This window comes from Notothenia rossii, assembly GCF_949606895.1.
Source record: "Notothenia rossii genome assembly, chromosome: 7".
Classification (NCBI taxonomy): Eukaryota; Metazoa; Chordata; class Actinopteri; order Perciformes; family Nototheniidae; genus Notothenia; species Notothenia rossii.
Window position 1 is genome coordinate 58883502 of NC_136905.1, and position 19489 is coordinate 58902990.

General features: G+C 41.0%; 1 protein-coding gene across 2 annotated transcripts in view; it reads left to right on the forward strand.

The window, feature by feature from the left end:
• LOC307047429 (leucine-rich repeat and fibronectin type-III domain-containing protein 5-like) overlaps window positions 1-19489 on the forward strand; it is a gene marked incomplete at its 3' end in the record, with an annotated part of 203117 nt that overhangs the window by 96332 nt on the left and 87296 nt on the right. For both annotated transcript variants that reach the window (XM_079694399.1, XM_079694401.1), the window contains exon 2: window positions 13329-13435. The remainder of the gene's footprint in view (window positions 1-13328; window positions 13436-19489) is intronic.

The following is a 19489-nucleotide window of genomic DNA, read 5'->3' on the forward strand; positions in this document are numbered from 1 at the left end:
CAGGAAGATTCTTGCTTTTTACACTTTGTATGAATGAGCTTCACAGCTCAGTGTGAGAGCCATAGAGCAAAGGACGATACAATACAAAAGTACAATGTTCATCGTTAGCAAAATCTGTGGTCCAACCTGCCAATCTGAACAAAAAAACATGTTTTTGGTCCTTATTGTAAAAGAAAAAAATGCCTTTCCTCCATTTTCCAAAGTGACGTCGCCAGCACTTTTGAAAATTGAGAAGCTCGGGGTGTTTGCTAAATTATATTTTTCTGAATTTTCCGCATCCATCGGTCTGCCCTAACACCTCATTGAAATCCATTTTTAAAATGAACAAGGCAGTATGTTGACCTGGGTCCTAAGGTAATCTAAGGTAAGGTACGTTTATTTATATAGCACATTTCAGACGCAGAGGCAATTCAAAGTGCTTTACATGATCATTAACACATAATAGTAAGACAACAGAGAGGAACACAATACATAAACATAATGGAATAACAGATGCATAAAAACAACAATGCATTAATGAGATATAAAATAGTTTAAAAACGACAGGGCAGCATGTCAGACATATATTGGGGTCCCAAACCAGAAGGTATGGCTACATGCCTTTGACTCATGTGAGCAAAAACCTTGCATACCATTGTTTCTCATCAGGAGTATATTGTAGGATTATGTGCTTAGAGGGTCGCTGGCGGCTCTGAAATTATACGTCTGCTGGCAGACAATCCCATGCTCAATTCACAACAATTTGCACACTACCATACGCCTAAAGGCTTAGTGCAGTTACTGGCCTATACTGTATGTTGCGTCAAAAGGACCTGAATCGGCCGTTTGACTTCTGTTTGACTGTATACAAATTATTCCGTAAGATGACGGGCTCTAGCAAATGTTGATTTTTACATTGGAATCCTCTTTTGGGTCATCTGTTATATAAATGTAATTTGTGGTTCTGTAAGATTGCTGCTGGACTGTCCTCTTACAGTTTTTCTCGATTGCTAACACACTAAAATTCTACATAAAGCACAATTATTTTTAACTGACACTCAAAGAGCAAAACATCGGCTCAAATCTCCAAAACTCTAAACACGTTTTCAGCTTTTCACACAATTTGCAAATCAACATGGCACTTTTTGCAAACCACTGCACACGTTTCTCCACGTAAGACACAGGAATCTGACATAAAGTCACGTGTTAGCAGGTTTAAAACACTGATATTCAAAATGCCTCACACATGGACCAATGATCAAGAAACACGTTCCACCTGACCAAACACCTGATAGCATAATTGTTGGCTCATCAATCAGGATGTTAGCACAATAAAAAGACCACAGGTGAGTACTTTCTTACAGCAACAATGGAAGCCAACATGGAAGCAAGAGCAAGAGGAAGAGGAAGAGCTGGGCTGAGAGTGAGAGGAGGAGGAAGAGGTGGGGCGAGAGTGAGAGTGAGAGGAGGAAGAATGAGAGGTAGAGCTGGAGGGAGAGGACGTGGGCAAAGAAGAGTACTCTCTAATGAAATGAAATGTTATCAACCATGGTTTGACGATGAGAGAGGCTGGACAGAGGGTTCAGCCTAATCCAAGCCGATTTACTGTTGCCTCTGTAATCCGGACCCTTAGACTTGAAAACAGGTTAGTTCCCAGTTTTCAGCTCTGCATAATTCATGATATATCAGTGCTTATATCTGTTGTGTGAAACGTATTTACTTCATTACTGTAACTGAATTGTTAGCATGTTGTATACTATAACTGTACAAACATCCTGCACAATTTACTATGGTAGACTTACTTTTATGCAACACAGACACTGACCAACCACTATATCTTTGTTGTTTATCTGAAGGACTGAGAAAAAAATAGGTGCATGTGGAACGCTAAGGATTTTGTATGAGGCACAGGAAGCAGCAGTTACAAACTTGGTTTTGGCAAACAATGCATCACACTTAGAGAGATCCGAAGCATAGTAACTGTGTGCTGAGATGCATGTTGCACAATGTTATATTTGAATAAAATATGATTTTTTTCAACAACTCATTTGTATTTCTTCACTTACTGTATTTCTGTATACTCAAGCAATCTTTCTCTGCATAAACCTCTATGTACAGAGCCTAGCCCATAACAGATGAAAGTGCTTTAGATTATGCTCAGCAGTGTGTAGTTGGGTGGTCAAACCATCTAGTATAGAATGAAGTGTGTTATATTTGGTGCAAAAGTTTGAATTTGGTAAGTTTTTATGTAGTTTTGAGGGCATTTATTCATTTAGCAGGAGAAATGAGGTGTTTTGCACTTTGGGTGTGTGGTTTTGTGAATTGCGTTTAGTGTTCTGAGAAACTGAGCAAATAAAAAAAAATCTTTGTTAGCAATCGAGAAAAACTGTAATATATGCATGCCTCCCACTGTTTTGAAATGCTAAACCCTGAAAAATATGGCTTGAAAAATAATATTTCTTTACATAAAACCATGTTGTGAAATATTGATATAATTAAATCTATGAAGCAATGACGCATCCACCAGTAGAGTCTCTACAAATACTCTACTACTTATAATAATGTGCATAAGTAACATAATGATACACAGTATAAGGGATGAAAGAAAATAATTGTAGTTTTTGTAAACATATTTTTTTCTAACCAACATTTACTATCTATTTATGTATATTTTATGGGACAATACAATGTACCCATCAACCCAGCTGCAGTAGCCTGACTGCACTGACACTGTACCAGTTGACCCCGTGGCTTTGTCTAGCAGCTCAGGCTGCAGTTACTGCACTGGCTCGGTAATCCAAAGAGCCCTTACTTTCGGAGCCCTCCCCCCCTGTCACAGAGACAGTCTAATTCATTATTTAAAAACAATACTTTTTTGTAAACTTGCTAAACTTTTTTGTATCAACTTTTTAATAATGTTTTCAGGCTATCTTGGCAAGATGGCACAAACATACAAATACAGCAGAAAAAGAAACAAGGCAAGATGCCCCTTCCTGTGCAATGTTTCCTTTGTGGATTTGTGTGTTAGTTATACAGATTATAACTAACCTTTCATCCGTTTTAAACATCTAACCTTTATTTACATCTCTATTACATCATGTATTCCTCTTTGTTGCACCTAAATGACACACTTGAAACGTTAAGATATATTACATGTCGAACTCTTTAGGCACGAATGTGATTAACTTTAGACAACAGTAACATAAATTACAATCGACACTGTTAAGGACAAGCCTGGAAATAAAGTAGCACAAATGCTATGTAGTTATAGTTATATATGTATTTATTTATAGTTATAGTTACAGCAGTTTCAAATCTTGACACATGCAATACAAAGAGGGGTTTGATCGTCGTCCGACACACTCCCACCATGACAGGGGGTGGATGGAGCCTGATGCACTGAGGGATGATGGGAAGGGAGAGGGAGTCTGGTGGGCAGAGATGTATGGATAGATGGATACAAAGAGAAAGAGAGGAGGGGGGGGGGCAGTTGTCATAGAAATAGAGGGATGAGAGATGACAAATGCAGAGATGAAAGATGTTCCAGCTGGAGAGACCCCACACACACACACACACACACACACACACACACACACACACACACACACACACACACACACACACACACACACACACACACACACAATATGCTGTCATCTGATGTTTACATTTCTACACAGAGCTATGGGATATAAAAAGCATGATGTATGTCTGGGAATGATGGGAAATGACTCTCAGATGTCCAGCTTTATTGTTCTCTCATGGGATGTGGCTGTCAGAGAAACTTAACATCTTGACTATCACATTTAAAAACATACCAATTATATGAACGATTTAAAAGATAAAAACGTATGTTCCCATGTATTGGTCAATTGTTGGAATCGTTTATTTAACAAAACAAAATGGAAACAGTTGAAACAGTCAATCTCATTTACCAACCCACAAAAGATGGGCGTCAGGACACCCAAACATAGCTTAGTTTTTCTAACATTTAAAAATGAACACACTGAAAATTGTAAAGATATAAAGTTGGGTTTCCATCTCGAGTAACATCTATTTTTTAGTTTGAAGTCATCCTAATACTTTATTGTAACTTTTGTCAGTATAATTGCTTAAATGAAGGTCAACGGGAGCTAATTCATCAGCTGTTGCCAAGTCCAAGTCAGTGAGTTATGCATGTTCACACTCCTGCAGTCTGACGATATTTAGATGAGCTCTCAGCCAGTCGCTGTGTAACTGAGCTGCATTTAAACAGCTGGTGTTTGTTGTGTGCTCTGGTTTCAAATCCTCTATGAACTAATGATTAAACGAACAGAAAGGCTTGCAACTATTTATTTTAATTTGTTTTTATAGGGCTGCACGATTCGAAAAAGATTACTAATTCGTTGGACTGATATTGCAACTGAGATTGATTCACGATAATGGAGGGATACATAATTTTCACATTATTACATTTGCTTGGTTTAGGAAAATACATTAAAATGATCAATCAAATATCATTTTATAAGAGGATCTGTAACAAACAAGTTTTTTATAATAAGTCTTTGGAATACTGTTCATGTTTGTAGGCCAGGATGTTTTTGCAGCTCCGCAATACTTCATTTAAACTTTTATAATTATTTAACCTTTAAATACGGAAGAGGATTAGGGCCATATGTGAAATACGTATTGGGATCCGAGCAAAAGTTTATTCTGATTACTTAATCTCAGAATTAAATCATAATTTGGAGATTAAAGAAGATTTAGAATTCTGACTTCAATCTCAGAATTCTCAGATTTTTTTTTATTCTGACTTTAATCTGAGAAAATTTGAATTCCAAATTTAAATCAGAATTCTGGGGATAGTCCAAATTCTTAGATTAAACTCAGAATTTTAATTTAAGTTTCAGGGTTCTGACTTGTTTCTTAGATCTCTGAGATTACATTTGATTTACATTTTGAATTCAAATTTCAGATTTTTTCGTATTAAAATCAGAATTCAAAGAAATAAAATCTGTATTCTTCTGTATTTAACCTATATTGTGCCTTCTTAGATTTGACTATTGCAGTAGTCAGATTTGCAATTTTGATAACAGTTTGTTGAATTATGCAGACGAAGCTCCTATGATTTGCATTGAATCCAGAAAGTTGCAGCTTTGGACCTATGTTACAACCACTCCGGCTCACACTCTCCTGTACTCTCTGAGTTGTGTGACTTCCTCTGATCACCACACCTCAGTATTATACACTAATTACCCTTTCAATCAGGAAAGACGTGATGTATGGAATACATGTTTATTATCGGGTCAGATTATATAAATGAAACATAATGATGACAGTTTATGACAAGTGAATGAAATGTTGTTTGGCGGTTAGGCCCAGGTTTTGTAGGATATCATTCGGGAAGGGAAAGAACTGTTTCCGATGAACCCCCTGGGTCTAGACACTGGTGGTGGTGATAAACGGTTAGGTCCGGTTGGAAGGGAGAAGGTTAAGCTTGGCCCTGAGTTGGAAGCAGGAGGCGAAGGGGTGGAGGAGGATTGCGCGTTGACACCTGGAAGACAGCTGATGGAAAAGGGGAGAGCATATATAGAGGGATTAACAGGTGCGATAATTAGGCTTGTGAATGGAGGGAAGTGATAGGTTAGCTGAGGAGTGGCGCTCCCTATCATTTAGTGAAGGGAGCGAGTATTGCCATGACGTGCAATACGAAGTGATCGATCTTCCTGCCTGAACTTGCGCTGAGCTTCATTAGTCGTTGCAGTTGTATATTATTCAAATGTGTATCCTTTGTCTCTCAATGTGCAAAGATAACACAGATTGCAGTTTAAAGATACACTGAGTCAGTGCCTTCTTTATTGTCCCTGCTGCAGTGAGGAATGCAGTGATTCATGGTGATAATAAAATGAAGGCTTCCAGGCCAAGAGTAGTAAAACCGCGATTGCCTTTTAGACAACAAAAACACTTCTTCCAAATTATCACATTTCTGCCCCATAGGCTTCAGAAGATATGCCAGATAAAAATATTGCATGTAAACTCTGTGACACTAGGTATAAATAACTATATATATATAACCAGGAAATATGTATAAATGCTGGCACAGATGATAAAAATGATCCAAAAACAGATTAAAACATTTGAGGACTGCCTCAGGTTTAGATGTCGCATTACGTTTGTTGTTTTACCCGGGTAAAGCTTTCCTCGATAGCTAATACGCTATAGCTAAAGGGTCTCCTAATGTTTTATGTTTCTCTTAATGTATTGACTTACACACTATTACATTACATACTTAAATTCACTTCAATACCGTACAGGAGCAATTTGGGGTTCAGTATCTTGCCCAACTCTTCGGGGAGAGACTCCCTCTGGAGAGAATTTGGGGATTTTAGCCTTTGCAGACCATGTACATGCACAAAAACCTGTATGATGCTTAATACAAGTGTTAAAAGGGCCCTTTCAACACTTTTATTAAGAGATTATTCAATATTTTTTTTATTCAGGCACTGAGAAGTTGAACTAGTTTACCATCGTAATATTTATTACATTACATGTTCCTTGTTAGACACTTTTATCCAGAGCAACTTACATACTCAATACTGTGGACAATCCCCACAGGAGCAATTTGGGGTGAAGTGTCTCAGGGACACAACGACAAGCTGACTGCAGTGGGGTTTGAACCTGTGCTCCCTTGATCCGAACACCAACGCTCAATCCACTGCGCCACACGTCATATCTACATATAAAGACGGAGAAAGTAAACGATAACGTTTATGGTTAAGTGTTAGCACCCCCCGAACAGGCACAAGCTCTTACGTTGATATTGGAAATAAATAAATAAATAAATATGAATATCCGAATAACGAAATTGAGGTAGGGGTAAAGCCCTAACACACACACACACACACACACACACACACACACACACACACACACACACACACACACACACACACACACACACACACACACACACACACACACACACACACACACACACACACACAGAACCAGAGCGGGTTTTGAGCGTGACTAACTGAATACCTTGGGGTGTGAGTGTTACGTATTTGCATTTTTGCATCCATATATGAATTATATTTTCTCCCCTTGTTTCCTCCCTTTTATCTCTCCTCACCCCTCCCAGCTACATCACACCTGTTATCCCAAAGCGGGGGGGCGGGGGCCTACATTTCTCCTCAGCAGGTCTCAACTGCCAAACTGCCCTGAGGGATCTTCAGTTTTTCAACTCACTGGGAAAGGACACACACACACACACACACACACACACACACACACACACACACACACACACACACACACACACACACACACACACACACACACACACACACACACACACACACACACACACACACCCACACACACACACACACACACACACACACACACACACACACACACACACACACACACACACCCCCACACACACACACAGACACACACACACACACACACACACACACACACACACACACACACACACACACACACACACACACACACACACACACACACACACACACACACACACACACACACACACACACACACACACACAAGCAAGCCACTTTCACACCAAGTACTTTGCCGTACTTAGTTCCCAGTAGGGCTGTACGATATTGGAACAAATCTGACATTGCAATATTTTCTTCCCCTGCGATATATATTGCGATATGAAAAAATACAGGAATTGAAGAAAAGACCGTTTTTTTTGTCCGCAAACCATCCTTTCTTGAACTTTAATGCCATTCAATTGGTATTTCTTGAACAATATTTAACCGGATGAAGGATTTTAGTCACGGACTTATCAGAGCAACAAGCTGAGCTAGCTCAGTTATCCTGCTGTGATATGATCAATAATGATTGTGATTGGTGGCTTGCTGTGCATGCAGAGAGAGCCTCAAATTGGAACTTTTTTCTCCGACACCGAGTTGGACCTCTACTCTACCGCTATTCAGCTAGCTTTAGATAAGCTAGTCCTTTATTAGTATATAAGTGCTTTGTTAGTAATTCTATCGCTCAAAGTGGAGTTGAAAGAGAGTTTTTAGTCTGCGCCAGAATATGTGTAAGCTTTCTGCTGTCCTGATTTCAATGGGGAGCTCATTCCACCATTTTGGAGCCAGGATAGCAAACCGACGTGTTTTTGCTGATGGGAACTTGGGTCCCCCTCGTAGTGTGGGTGCAGCGAGCTGTTTGGCCGATGCACAGCGGAGTGCACATGCTGGGGTGTACGGTTTAACCATGTCCTGGATGTAGGAAGGGCCAGATCCATTCACAGCATGGTACGCTAGTACCAGTGTCTTGAAGTGGATTCTAGCAGTTACCGGAAGCCAGTGAAGGGAGCGGAGGAGCGGAGTGGTGTGGGAAATTGTAGGAAGGTTGAAGACCAGACGAGCCGCTGCATTCTGGATCAGCTGCAGAGGTCGGATGACACATGCAGGTAGACCAACCAGGAGGGAGTTGCAGTAGTCTAGGCGTGAGATGATGAGAGCCTGGACCAGAACCTGCGTCGCTTTCTGGGTCAGCTGGGGACGTATCCTCCTGATGTTGTAAAGAGTGTATCTACAGCAGCGGGTTGTTGCAGCGATGTTTGCAGTGAAGGACAGTTTGTTATCTAGGATCACACCCAGATTCCTTGCAGTCTGAATCGGGGAAACAATAGAGGGGCCGATGTTGATTGTCAGGTCAAGAGTGGGACAATCTTTTCCCAGAAGGAAAAGCAGTTCAGTCTTGTCAAGGTTGAGCTTGAGGTGGTTAGCAGACATCCACTGAGAGATTTGCGAGGTCTGCTAGACAAGCAGAGATGCGTGCGACGACCTTGGTCTCTGAGCGGGGAAAGGATAGAATGAATTGGGTGTCGTCAGCGTAGCAGTGGTATGAAAAACCATGCGGGCTAATGACAGATCCGAGCGAGTTTGTGTACAGAGAGAAGAGGAGGGGACCGAGAACAGAGCCCTGAGGGACCCCTGTAGTTAATTGACAAGGGTCGGACTCGGAACCTCTCCAAGTAACCCTGTAGGTGCGGTCTTTGAGGTATGAGGGGAGGAGGAAAAGTGCAGAGCCTGAACTCCAAATTATTGTAGAGTGCGAAAGAGGATCTGATGATTCACCGTGTCGAATGCAGCAGACAGGTCCAGAATGATGATGACAGAGGAGAGGGAGGCTGCTTTAGCAGTGTGCAGTTCCTCAGAGACAGCGAGGAGAGCAGTTTATGAGGAGTGACCTGCCTTGAAACCAGACTGGTGCGGATCCAGCAGGTTGTTCTGATGGAGATAACAGGAGAGTTGTTTAAAGACAGCGCGTTCAAGTGTTTTAGACAGGAACGGGAGGAGAGAGACAGGCCTGTAGTTTATAACATCAGACGGGTTGAGAGTGGGTTTCTTTAGGAGAGGGTTTACTCTTGCCTCCTTGAGACTGTTTGGAAAGTGACCAGAAGTTAGAGAAGTGTTGAAGAAATGGGTGAGAAACGGTAGAATATCAGGAGCGATAGTCTGAAGGAGGTTTGAGGGGATAGGGTCCAGAGGACAGGTCGTAGGAAGGGCAGAGGTAATGAGGGTAAGAACCTCACTTGGAGAGAGAGGGGAAAAGGAGGTCAGTGTGTGGGTGAACGGTGAGTCTGGTGACCCAGTGGTGAGTAAGAGTAGAGGGGAAGAGGGAACGAAGGTTGCGGCGGACAGGTGCAGAGTTAGAAGAGATTGGTTTGTTATGTTTGGAAAGGGGTAGAGAGAATGAAATGAAGAAGTGATCGGATGTGTGGAGCGGGTTTACAGAGATGTTAGAAGTAGTGCAGTTCAGACCCGGCGGCAGACATACGTCTCTTCCAGCAAAGACACATAACAATTTATCCTCTGAGGACACAGCTAAGGGGATCACTGTTTCACTGTGTCCTCACCCCCGCTGCTATCACAGTAGGACCACCACAGCACAGCATGGATAATACCGCTGATGTTGGCCCATGGAAAAATCCCATCAGTACCTTGACTTAACCATTCAGCATCAAAATATGGTTGAATCTATATAACCCTATGACTGATATCATGTCGGGGTAATTGGTTGGTATATATATCTATAAAAAACATACATGTGTGTATCTAAACACAATCCATGCTGTCTTCTTTAAACTAAAGAACAAACAATCCGGCAGATGTCCTGTGGCTGTGCAGCCTAGTTATAGCTTCTCCTAGTTCGGAGTTACATAACACATTGAATAATTGAACATAATTCTTTTTAGGGAGATGTTTTTCCATGGATGGAATTGTCATTCCCGTTTCATGTGGGGATTCTTTGAAGCTTTTATCTTCATCAGGAACCCATGTTGAGTCAAGTTACTGCGGCATGTCACCCCAGATACCAGGAATCATTAAAAAATACATGCGTTCCGGCAAAGTCCAGACTATAACTGACTATTTTCGCCCTGGGGACGTAGGCTCATTACACCGCACCGGTTGTGTCTTCCCATTGGGAGTCCAAAGCAAAATATATATGTAATGATGTTGTCAACTGTGCAATGCTTTGTGTTCTTATGGATTTCATCAAAGTTGAATGCTGCTGCCGTTGTCAGAGGCAGCAGTTTGATGCAGACTGCATACAAAAGCTTTTCTAATAACAGCAGACATAAACATGGTATATTTAAAGCATGTACTGGTGGAGACAGGTATCACAGCATTTTAATTGTAACTGTATACCTCAATATCAATATTGCGACAATATATAAAAGTTGACTATTGGTGCTTTCATAAAATATTTACGCATTGACCTTTAAGATAAATATATATTGGTTATAAGATAAGAACATATTTACTTTATTGATCTGAATTTGGGACATTTTTCATCACAGCAGCATGTTAAAACAAAGCATTGCACATCATGTAAAAATAAAAGGACAACAAAATAAGCCAACACAAAATATAAACATCTCAAAGCAGAAAAATAAAAAATAACTTAAAATGAAAAGATATACATGTTGACAGTGAAAGATTAAAATATTTAGACTATCCGTCAAATAAACACATGAAGGTATGCATTTCAGGTATGCAACTAAAGTAAATGTTCAGAAAAAGGTATGAGGCATTGGAACCTCAAGTGATAGAATGCCAACTCATTCCCGGGTTTTAGGACTCATTCCTGCACCACGATTGATCTTTACTTTAGCCTATTACTTTAGACAGGTGGATACAGTATGTGACAGGAGATTGTCTGTTATTCGTCTGTTTGTGTCCATAAATAGCTGCCGCAACACAAATAGGGTGCAGAGTTACATAACGGCCTTAGAACAGTTTCTGCTGTACCGGCAAAACACTTTCTCCACTTTGTGTCGTCATGCTTAGTTCTAGCAGGCTATTCAGGGTGGAACATCATTTACAATCTTGAAGGAGTTCATAAATAAACAACTGTTTTGAGAAGGCACGGACAATAATTAAATCAATAGATCAATATTTCAGGAAGCTGCGTTATTTGGCTACCATGCCTGTTAGAAACTGGGTTGTTCTATCCAGTGTTTTTTCTTTTTGATTCTATTGGAGTCAAAGTAGAGGTAATGCTCATGGCCTTGCTTGCAGTTCAGGGTGTGGCCCTCCATATCAACACCAGTCAATCACCTGGTGCTCTTGGCAGGTTTGCTGACATAGACGGTATATTTTACCTCCGTATACTTTTAGTTATGGCTTTCCCTGTGTCGCCAAGGTCATATTGAGAGTGAGGAGTTCCACTTCATGCCAACTATTCATCTTTCTGTCCAGCGTCCAAAAGTAAAATATGTTGTCTGATCTATCCAATAATTACAGGCTTAAAATAACCTGTTATACTTATAAGGTCATGCTGTAATGCCAATTGAGATCTCCAATGGAAAGATTTAGGAAGGTCCCCTTTTTCTGCACAGGATTAAACGCAGTGCATGTGTTTGTGCTGCTCTCGACAGATTTCATTATTGGCTGCCTGTGATAACTCTTTGCATGTGTATTTGTGTGTGTGTGCGCTGTGTGTCTGAAATTTGAGACCATCACACTATTGATGTGAGAGCAATGTCCAGCTCCCCTCTGTATCTATCTTTATCTCCTTCCGCCTTTCTCTTTTTCACTCTCCCATCCATCCCCCTCTTCCTGCTTTTTATTAATTTGCTAACAACCCTTCCTGTCTTCATCACCCCCCCCCCCCCCCCCTTATTTCACTGTTTCCATCCCCACGCTCCCTCTTCGGTTCATTCCCCGCCCTGTCCTGCTCACCCTCCCTTCCACCTTACTCTTTGCCCTCATTCTTTCCCTCCTTGCCTCGTTTTGATTCCTCCATCTTGCTGGCTCAGCTGGTATAGAAGCACCCTTTGTTTTAGCCGTGTCCTCTATCCTTTGAAGGAGAAAAGCTAGAGATGGGAGGTGGGGATGGAGGGAAGACGTGAAGCACGGACACGGTAGGAAAGCAGAACATCCAACTGGGTGGGAGGATAAAGGGAAACAGGGAATAGGATAGAGAAAGGAAAGAAGAGGGTTGTCTTTGGATCAATGGGAGAGGGTGCTCAATTAATTGACATCCAGTACAACAGCATGTGAGGCCTGCGTGGGGGGATCACCTCCACTTGGTTCAATGATGCGTAGTTGAAGCGATTTCCTTTTCAATAAAAGGCCAAAAGGAGTTTATTCCCGAAATATTTAAGTTTTCCAATGATATAGTCAGGGTTAAGCCTACCCTAGCCAAGTTTACCTTTGTTGTGCTGGAGTCCAAAGTAGAAAGTAAGGGGCAAATACATTAAAATGTAACAGGATGTGAAATGGAGAATCAGAAAAGATGGAGACGAATAGCAAGGAGACCAGAAAGAGAAAGGAAGTAGGAAGTGTGTGGCGCAGTGGATAGAGCGGTGGTGTTGGGAATGGATCAGGGGGTCACAGGTTCAAACCCCACTGTAGTTAGCATGTTGTTGTGTCCCTGAGACACTTCACCCCAAATTGCTCCTGTGGGGATTGTCCACAGTATTGAGTATGTAAGTCCCTTTGGATAAAAGACCTAACAAGTGATATGTAATAATTATTTTTGGATCAATGGTTGTTCAATGAATTGACATCCAGTTTGAAAGCATGTGTGGCAGGATCCCCAACACTTGGTTCAATGATGCACAGTTGCAGTGCTTTTGTTTTCAATTAAAGGCCAAAATAAGTTTATTTCTGAAAAAAAGCAAGCGTTTCAATTATAAAGTTAGAGTTAAGCTAACCCTAGCAGCACACTTTTACTGTACGACAGTCCAAGTTCAAATCACCAAAAATGTAACGTTTTCAGCACGAAGAAAGGGATTCACATTGTTTGTTTATGGTTTGCCTTCTGAATCCAACAATGACACATTTTCTTCTTTATTTTCTATTCTTTAGTGGCTGAAAACTGAAGACTTTTGACCTTCACCCTGATCGATGATGTTATAGCCGTGGTAACATGTGAATCCTGAAGCAGAGTGCTATCCGCTTTTACATCACTGAAGGTAAGGTCCTTTTAATGTCTTTATTTTTCTTGAAATGGATGCTTAATGGTGCTTAAACCAATCGTTAAATCACGCTTTCTTGATGTCTGTATGTTAAGTACAATACCTAGTTTAGCTTAGCATGATAAATAGACTAGCCTCTCTATCCTTGATATTTTGAGCAATACACTGATTTACTTTTTTGCTGACAGCTGGACAAGCTTTCATGAATGTACGCTAAATATGAGGCTTCAACCAGCTAGCTTATGTTAGCATAAAGACTAGAAACAGGGGGGAAGAGCTAGCATGGCTTTCCAGAATAAACTAAATCCAACTACCGGCACCCCTAAAACTAACTGTATACAACCAAATAACCAAAAAGGCTAGTACCGAACCAAGCAACTGTTTCAGGACACAAACCCTTAGAAAACCACATCAAGGCATATTTCTATTAATGTAAACTTATTTCTTAAAGTATTCTGCTCGAGATTCTTGTGATAAGGGATTCTTCATGGGACTAAACTCTTTTAGATGGCACTGTTGTCTGTTTCTCCTGGTAGAAGAACCAGGATTGTTGCGTTCATGTTGTCAAGGGGAACCGTCCAGTCTGGGCCAAAGCAGGCTGCCTTAGTTGCACCTTGTAGTGGAAACAGAGATCTATTGGAAAAAGGAGATGTAGTGGAAACTACGTTAGCATTTGGCTCTGATTACTTTGTTTACTTGTGGAAACCTGATAACTGTAATGTAGTTCTCTGTGCGTTTGGCATGCGGATTGGAGTATCCTGATTCTAAATCTCTTATCTCCCCTGAATGTTTTCAGGCAGAAATATGCTAACTTGTCATCTTCATATAGACCCTTTTCTGGCAGAAATCCACCGCTAACCTGCTTAGCCCCCGATACTCTGCTGATCTGCTCCCTGCCTCTTTTCCCTCGCCGACTTTCCCCAATTCCTCTGTTCAGCTGGCTGATCTACTCTTCTAACCTCAATATGTCCCTCTGGGCTGTGGCGGACAGCTGAACTCAGCTAGAAGAGGCAGTAGGGCAGTAGAGATGGGGAAGGTGAGGGGTGGGGGGATAGGGGGAAATGAGAAGGTAGAAGAAAGGTGTCAGTCAAGAATCTATCTATCTTTTTAGTTTTTTTAAGGAAAATATAAAATCAAAGCATTTATAGACAGAACAAAAGTAGTCCGAGTACAGATGTGTGTGTGTGTGTGTGTGTGTGTGTGTGTGTGTGTGTGTGTGTGTGTGTGTGTGTGTGTGTGTGTGTGTGTGTGTGTGTGTGTGTGTGTGTGTGTGTGTGTGTGTGTGTGTGTGTGTGTGTGTGTGTGTGTGTGTGTGTGGGTGTGTGATACATTTATAACAATGCCTCAGGCACATGAGAAATTGGCTCTGACCCTAACAAATCTCACACCTCTGCATATGAAGGCTGTTTGCTGAAATATAATCATAGCTGGAGGTTGAAGATTCTCACCACATATATTCCAGTCCTGAAGGGTTAGATGAATCCATGTGCTGGGTGTGTGAGTTGGTTATTCACGCCTTCATCATTGGTTATGGTCATCGTCAACAGCTTTACCTCTTCATTTGATTATTTTCATAGTAAAATAAAAAATGTCAAATAGAAAAAATGGTTTAAATAGTTCTGTGGATTGTATTAACCTTTAGTCCACCACTTCTCTTCACTCTTCATTATTTCACTATATAAATATACATATATATATATATATATATATCAGTCCTTTTGTCACTACATGTCCCAACTAGAGCTGTCGTAAACTGTCACAGACTGATACATATTGGCAAACCATCTGCTCTAAGGACACTCAAAAGGGTTACTTCAGTTATTTATAATTGAGCTTGTAAGGAGACTGACAAGGTAAAGGTACGAAAAGGTACAGACAGAGAGGTGGAAGGCCGCTGGTTGGCTCATCTGGTGGTGCTGGTGTCCTATTTATTTGATTCTGTCCCGTTGACCATTTCCGCTTGACACCTTCCTATATCTAGTCCTTTTAAATCTGTCTCTATAGTAAACGGACAGGTGTTTCCCTGTGCTGGTTACAACAAACAGGCAGACAGGAAGTATGGGGGGGAGAGAGCAACAAAGGTCTTAGACGGTATTGAATAATAGCTTTAGTTAGATCTAAAGATGAAAATATGTATTGATTATTCAAATCCATATGAAAATATTCAACTACTAACAATTGATAAATAGTTGAATTTTTTTAAAGGAGAAATTAGAACCAAAGTAAACTATATTTCTCTTGGAAATTAATTGAAGACCATTAGTAAGACACTACATGGTCATTTGTTTATAATGTGTCTGCCGCTTTAACAACCAGATGAGTAAAGAATCAATTCTGAAATGAATCAGCAGATCGATGACATCAGGATCCTCGTTCAAGCTTTGGAAGTCAAGTTTTACAGGTAAACTGGTAAACCATGATACCTGTTAAGGCCCTTTTAGGAGTGACATTGAAAGTATCCCCTTAAAGCTGCATTATCCACCAGTTTGTGCAGAGACCCTAACATTCAGATCAATCAAATAGGCAAGGCACTCAAAAAGTAACAATTTGATGGTGCTAAAATATATATATAGCATGTATTTATTAGTGTGTTTGTTGGAGGCATCTGTCAATCATCCGTCCTGTGAATGTGCAGACTGAGGGTGAGTGAGGGATGGTGGCTTCAGGGAAAAAGAGAGATGGGCGATCAAACGGTAGCCTCTGTTTCTTTTATCTCCTCTAATGAACAAAGTGGCACACATTGCAACGCTTTGGAGTTCACTCAGAGGCCTGCATGCCGGCGGGGGAATTCAACCCGCAACCCTTACAACTTCTGAGAACTTGAACTAATGCTCTCTTTAGAGCTACATCACTCTCGTGTGTGTGTGTGTGTGTGTGTGTGTGTGTGTGTGTGTGTGTGTGTGTGTGTGTGTGTGTGTGTGTGTGTGTGTGTGTGTGTGTGTGTGTGTGTGTGTGTGTGTGTGTGTGTGTGTGTGTGTGTGCGTGCTGAAGCCTTCAAGTTCTACAAAAACACATCAAAGTCAAGTCTCCTGTCCCCTTCTCACTTTCATGAATGGATGGACGGATGGATGGGGAGAAAAAAGGGAGGATGGGTGAATACGGAGAAAGGGATGAATGGAAAGTGCAAGGAGTTCAGAATGGATTGGCGAGGTGGGGGTGGAGGTCGTACGTGAAGTGGAAGTAGACGGATGAAAGGGAAGATGGATGGGGTGAACTTTCTGTCACCTTCTGGAGAGATGGCCCTTTCAGGTTCAGATTTAGTCACATTTTCACACCACGTCTAATCCTTTTGTCTTCTGCCCTGCACTTTGAAGAAAGCCATCCCTTTTATTTGTTCTCCCTCTGATGCGCTTTTAACATGTTCCTTCTGCTTCTGTGGTTTGTCCTTCTCTCTAATCTCAAAACACCTTCAGTTTTTTGTGGCTAAATATGTGCAGGCACCAGCTCTTCTTGGATTTTGTGTCCAGTAGGTTCAGAGAACCACGTTCATGAACATTTGAGGCTATTTCCTGAGTAGGTGCCAGAGATAGTTTACCTATTAGAGCTGGCGACCCATGTGATCTCCGACTTGGGGAGCCATTACTCGTGGCATCCCCTCAAACTCCTCCTTTCAAATCTGTAACTCTAATAAAGAATAAGAGACAATAAAAACATCTTTTAAAAAAACGTTTCATGCTACATAAAGTGTTTTGTAATTCACCAGTTACTTTACTGTTGTATTTTAGAGCAAAATGTGAACATCTCTAAAGCTTGTGTTAACCACTGACCTTATTTCAGGCATTTAACCACAAACATGTTCTAAACAATGTGGACTTCAAGACGAGGGAACCAGAAGTGGTCAAATGCTGACTCACTTCCTGATTAAAGGACCTCCTGCACCACTACCACTTAAGAATGAATTGATTGGAATGTTGTCGCCCAAGTTCAAGGTCACTGTGACCTCTAATACAAATTGTTGTCCATAAATCAAAAATGAATAGGGTAATTATGAGAACTTAACACAAGTCTCTAACAGGGTAAACTGAAACGGCTGAAGTAGGCACACCACCAAAAGGTAGTAATTTAAGTATTTATTTTTATGCTAGCCCGTTCCCCTTAAAATGTCAAATGTATTTTCCATTTTCTCACATTGCTCTTCCTCATATTCATCCCATATTCCATTTCCCTTCACTTGCCCACGTCCGACCACCTCCTTACCTCCTTCTCTGGCACTGTGAGTGTGATCTGTGTGTGTGTGTGAGAGAGAGAGAGAGAGAGAGAGAGAGAGAGAGAGAGAGAGAGTGAGAGTGAGAGTGAGAGTGTGTGTGTGTGTGTGTGTGAGAGAGAGAGAGAGAGAGAGAGAGAGAGTGAGTGTGTGTGTGTGTGTGTGTGTGTGTGTGTGTGTGTGTGTGTGTGTGTGTGTGTGTGTGTGTGTGTGTGTGTGTGTGTGTGTGTGTGTGTGTGTGTGTGTGTGTGTGTGTGTGTCCTTTCCCAGTGAGTTGAAAAACTGAAGATCCCTCAGGGCAGTTTGGCAGTTGAGACCTGCTGAGGAGAAATGTAGGCCCCTGCCCCCCCGCTTTGGGATAACAGGTGTGATGTAGCTGGGAGGGGTGAGGAGAGATAAAAGGGAGGAAACAAGGGGAGAAAATATAATTCATATATGGATGCAAAAATGCAAATACGTAACACTCACACCCCAAGGTATTCAGTTAGTCACGCTCAAAACCCGCTCTGGTTCCCCTCCGTTGCCTCTGTGCAGGTGTTAGTCATGCTAAACACTCCCACAGTGCCTTCTCTCTGTCTCTTTGCACACCAGTCCCAGCATTATACCTGATATAAGATGAGCACGATTACACAGAGGCAATTTTAATGCAGAATTAGACATCACCATTGTATTGAAATGACACAAATAAGGAAAGTGGAATCAAGATGTTGTGAATTTATACAATACTTTTACCGTTGTGTGATGACATTGAACAGTTGACCAAGCAGCTAAGAAACAAAATAGTCCATCAAACAATGTCAGTTTAAAATTGTTATTAGTTTACTACTGTAAGCTAGTTAAGAGTACTTACAGTGCATACCAATTTGTTCACATTTAACAGTATAAAAACAAAAAACATTTCATGGGAAAATTCTAATAAATCGGTCATGTATTGCAACACACATTGAATCACCTTGGACCACCTTGAAAAGCATATCTTCGGAGGAATTCTCAGGGTTTTTAAGATTGATTGTTCCTAATACTAATATATTGTGTGCATGTTTATAATTATGTAACACTACCAACCAATAGATAACTGATTCACAAACCCATGTTGGATTGGTGGAAAAAAGTGCAAAGTGCTTTTAACCTGTTAACCCGATAGCCCCCGCCAGCGTGAGCAAACAAAACAATTTTCACGAAACTGTGTCTCAGGGCTTCTTAACATTTAACATTACATTGCATTTAGCTGACGCTTTTATCCAAAGCGACTTACAATAATTACATTCGACCAGAAAGATACAAACTTGAAGAAAACAGAATCATATAAGTACATCTGGTTTCATAGAGCCAAACATTTCAAGTGCTACTCAACTGGCTTTGGAAAGCCAGCCCTTTATTAGTATAAGTGCTTTGTTAATAATTCTATCGCTCAAAGTGGAGTCGAAAGAGATGAGTTTTCAGTCTGCACCGGAAGATGTGTAAGCTTTCTGCTGTCCTGATTTCAATGGGGAGCTCATTCCACCATTTTGGAGCCAGGATAGCAAACCCACATGTTTTTGATGATGGGAACAACCTATTAATGTGTCATACCCACTTAACAGGAAGAAACTCAGCTAACTGACAATATGAACAATTTTTACCTAAACAAAACACAAGTCTAACGCCAAGCCTCTGAATCAGCACTAAACGAAAGGATGCTAGCGCACTTAGCACATAACTCACGGTAGCAATATTTTATACTTCATGTAATCTGCACAAACTAGATATCATATGTGACCTGCTCCATCGAAATCAGTCGGATTGACCCGAAGACACATTTTGAGTTGTATACACTGTTGGAAAGAGGATATTCCTAGTTTTCTAAT